The sequence below is a fragment of the Mandrillus leucophaeus genome, unplaced genomic scaffold (genome assembly GCF_000951045.1).
Source record: "Mandrillus leucophaeus isolate KB7577 unplaced genomic scaffold, Mleu.le_1.0 Scaffold25, whole genome shotgun sequence".
NCBI lineage: Eukaryota > Metazoa > Chordata > Mammalia > Primates > Cercopithecidae > Mandrillus > Mandrillus leucophaeus.
Window position 1 is genome coordinate 7,564,154 of NW_012102587.1, and position 4,481 is coordinate 7,568,634.

Consider the following 4,481-nt stretch of genomic DNA (forward strand, 5'->3'; position numbering starts at 1 on the left):
CCCCCAGCCCCCGCCGTGCCCTCTCTCAACCTCCCTGCTCACTCCCATCTATGTAAAAAAGCCATAAAGGCTCTCTCCAATCGCCTTCTCGGAGGGAGTTTTTGCAACCCCCACAACACAGGTTGATTGGAAAGGTCTCTCTCCTGGATAACAACAATTCAATGTGCCTTGACATTTTAATAGCCTGCCGTCCTGGTGAACACAATCGAGCAAGGCAGTGAAGCAAAAATCATTAGGTAAGCAAGATAATCTAAGCGGAATCTGCCGCCTGCAGGCTCACATCTGGGGGCAGGTTGCACAGCTGGGCCGTCCACAAAGCTGGGCTCCTCCTGTCCTGCAGCGCCTTTGTATAAGAGTACCAATATATACACTTGTTTAGCTAGAGACACACACTTGTGCACAGGTGTTTGGTAGATAAATACAGTCAAGCAAGTGTACAGACCACTGACGCCCCAACATGAAATAGCGTGAGAGTGCACAAATTTACCACGAATCAAAATATCCACTGTCCCACCAAAGCGCCACCAAGATAAACGTACTGCTCTAAGCGCGTTTGCTATATCAAAGAGAACAAGGCAAATATTTGTTAGGATTCCTAATGCCAACCATGTAAAGACTTTCCATGCGCGCGCGCGCGCGCGCACACACACACACACACACACACACGCATTCATTTATGCAAATATTTTGAATATAATGCCATGGCTAGATATATAATTTAAGCATAATATATAACATAAAATATTTATACTTATGTTTGCAGGGAACTGCTATTAAAGCTTCACATCTAATAATTCATTTAATCCTCAAAACGTGGGTACTGTTATTATCCCCACTTTACAGATGAGATAACTGAGGCACAAAAGTTGGAAACAGCTTGCCCAAAGTCATCTTCTAATAAGTGGTGAAGCCAGGATTTGAATCCAAGCAGTCTGGCTCTACAGTCCAGTCTGTTACCCATTAAGTTATGCTGTTTCATAAAAAGTAAATCACATAAGTAGATATAAAATGTGTTGCAAGTCTTCACAAGGTCAGTGCATTCCATTATGAATGTATATATTTATGTACATGCATAACACACAATGTTCGTGTGAACAGTCAAAAGGTGCAAGGAAGTATGTCTGACTTCTTTTTAACATAAACACCTGCCTGCACTTGTATATTCATGTATTGAGCATCTTGTGAGTCCCTAGGCCATGTGCTAGGGTACTGAGGATACAATAATTAATTAGACACAATGGCCACCCTCAAGAACTCATCACCTATGGAGGAGTCAAACAAGCGAATAGATGCTTAACCTTGAGGGTGAGAGGTTAGAGGCTGACACAGAGCTGCAGAGACTAGGAGGGCGCCTTCCGCCATCCATCCCCACCCTCCTGACATATCTTGCACCAGAATCTTCCAGGGAAGCCACACACTTATTCCCATGAGGTTGTTATCACTCAGAATACGTTGAGGGTTCCATCTGGGAATTGCCCTCTAAACCATTTTATAAGCTGCCCAAGAAAATGGTTGTTGTTATTTAATAATTACATATAATAGGCACACTCACAGCCCTTTCTTAGGAAGGAGGCAGGAGTGACATCACAAAACCCAGGGACCAACAGATGACAGAAAATTCTCCTGTTGGAGTCCAACTCTCCCCAGCTGGTCCACGCCCCTCCCTCTCCTTCTGCACACAAGTCCCCCAGCATAGATCCCGTTCCCTGGATGCTGACTTGGCAAGCTATTCACTTTATGAATATGACCCTCAGAGGGGAGAGCCCCTCTCAGCAGCCCCCGAACTATGTTATCACCATTATTAAGGAGCTTAAAGAGGAGCTGGGAGGACGAGACACCGCTGGAATTGCAGCCTGATTGTGATTGATGTGTTCCTATTAGCGCCTCAGTGTTATCTCTCTGGATAGCAAGAACAGCCAGTGGCTTGTAACACAACAGATTACCTGAGTTCTCAGCCTTAGAAGGATGTTTAAATAAAATATAGTCCCTCTTAGCAAGAGGCTCATTTTCTCCACGAGGCTCCCAGACTATTTCATGTCAGCTCTGATTCGCTGCGACTCTCCTCAGTAAACATGTCTTATCATTAATAATTCTTTACAAGCACAATCTCCAAGAGTCCTCTCTCTCTCTCTTTCTCTAGGTGGCTGGACTCAGACACATCACGCTCCAGTTTGGGTTCCAAGGTGCTTCTCTCTGGATTTTCACCTGCCTTGACAAAAATGATTGATTACGCTGGGCCAACTGGGTGTCCGGCAATACCCAACAAATGACTTTGGCCCCTAACAGCAGGCCTTGGCCAGATAGAAATCAATATTTCACCATTAAAATCTATCAAAGAAGAGTTAAGGCACCATCTGTCCCTGCCGCCTCTCTATGGTGTGTGAACATTAAATCCGACACTTGTACTACATGGGTAATCAATATATAGTGGTTCACAGATCATTTGTGGTCCCCTTTTAGCAGTGATGGATGTCTGGAATCGTTGTGATTCATTTTGTCAGACCATTAAACAAGATTCTGTCCAGTTCCTTCCTGATTTCATTTAGAGGATCATTCTTCACAGTTCATAAGAGGGAAACGGTTTTACCAATCTGCTTCTATTTCAATAAGTCACTTTATAGAGATTTTGTGTCCTCCAGACTGTAAAAATTCTGGAGAGAGAGTACAAACAGACCTCTAAAACTATTCACTGCATGACATATGCATAAAGTGTGAAGAGAGGAATGTAAATATGTTTACCTCTTTATCTGCAAATGTTGGTTTTAACCCCCTCCTAGCTGGAGAGCTGGCCATGGTACTCCAGGCATTGGCCTGCTATAGCAGGAGGCAGCTAAAGTTTGGTGACTGGGGACTAAATTACAGGGATGACGAAAATCCCCTGACCCCTTATGAGCATGGTGGAAAGCAATGGGAATGGCTCTTCCAGGGGCCACATTTTAGAGACTTTCATTTCTATAGTCAGGATGTCCTTGCCCCTCATGCGAATAGTTGGCAAATGCCTCTGCACTCCCAGACAGCATGCTGACCCAAGAGAAGCAAGACTGACCTTGCCCTTGAGGGCAGGAGTGTGGATGACCAGGAAGGTCTTGCATGACAATATGGCTACCATCTGTGAAGCACCAAAAACCTGTGTCAGGCCCCATACTTGCACGATTCTTGCCCTCAACAATCCTGAGAGATAAGTACTATTATCTCCACTTTCCAATAAGGAAACTGAGATTCCAAAAAGTTAAATAACCTGCCTAAGATTATTCTAGTCAGAGAATGTAAGAGTCAGGACCCAAACTTGGGCCTGTCTGATGCCAGCCTCCACATGAACTGTAGTCAGATCTCAGCTGGTGGCCATTAATCTGCAGAGGATTTTGTTTCAACCCAAGGGAATTTCCTTTAATGCTCCTGGATGTCTTACTTGCATCAACCAAATATGATGTTACTAGGAAATAACATTTTTTTCTATCCTTATTTTAAGTAAATCTACAGTAAGATCACTAAATTATGCACTCCAAAACGAAACACTGGATTTTAAACTATTTTCTGTTTTTGGATTATTGGACAATTACATCACTGTTGCTGATATTAGTGTAGATAAGTAGATGTTGATTTAACTGTTAACATAAGTATATATACATATACATACAGACTTACACACATAATTTATATATAATTATTGTATGGCACATAAATATATATAACTTAAAAGACCTTAGAGATAATTTAGCTTTTCCTTTTTTTTCTGTGCTTTTAAAATAAAGCAATGGAGGCTCTGCAGGAATAAAAAGCTGGTCCGGGGACAAGAATCTTGTTTTCTGATTCCCAAGTCAAAATGCTTTACCAAAAAAGTATAAATAATAGAACATGACATAATTACGAATTTTTGGTGACATATTTGTTGAGAGCATGAGTGGAGAGAGTTGTATTCATTTTGCAGTTTACAGAAGAGGAAAACAGCCAATGCATTCTTACTTCCACTTCAATTCACTAACCACTATGCCATCCTGCCTGGAGACGGGCGTTCCTTTAGATAACAGAAGAGAATAAGGTAGGTCGCATGACTTCAAGCCCAAAAACCATATGACCAGAGCCAAGTTGGACAGCAGCATGCAGGAGAATACCAGCCTAGGGCACTTAGGAGGCACATGGCATGGCAGGGAGAGCTTGCACTAGGCTTTAGAAAGATTAGGCAAAAAAAATCCATCTGTGCCCCTGTGTCACCTCAGACAAGTCACTTAGCCTCTCTGACTGTCTTTTTCCTTATCTGTAACACTGAAGCTAATTGCGCCTACTTCAAAGGATAATTTCCAGGATTAAATAAGACAATACGAATTTCAGCACAGGTCCAAGCACAATCCAGGCTAGTGCCCTTTCTTTTTCCCTTCCTTCCTCCCTGACCTTATTTCATAAATGTGTATTATACCATATTTCAGTCTCCAGTAACAACCTGTAATGGGATCTGCCACATAAGAATTTATCTAAGTCTTTCT

The 4,481-nt window shown here is 42.4% G+C and overlaps 1 long non-coding RNA gene across 1 annotated transcript in view; it reads left to right on the top strand.

Moving 5' to 3' along the window:
* LOC105542083 overlaps positions 1-2,541 on the top strand; it is a 3,333-nt gene extending 792 nt beyond the window's left edge. Inside the window, exons 2-3 of the long non-coding RNA XR_001006419.1 lie at positions 184-236; positions 2,141-2,541. This is a non-coding gene — a long non-coding RNA (uncharacterized LOC105542083). The remainder of the gene's footprint in view (positions 1-183; positions 237-2,140) is intronic.
* The last annotated feature ends 1,940 nt before the right edge of the window (positions 2,542-4,481 follow it).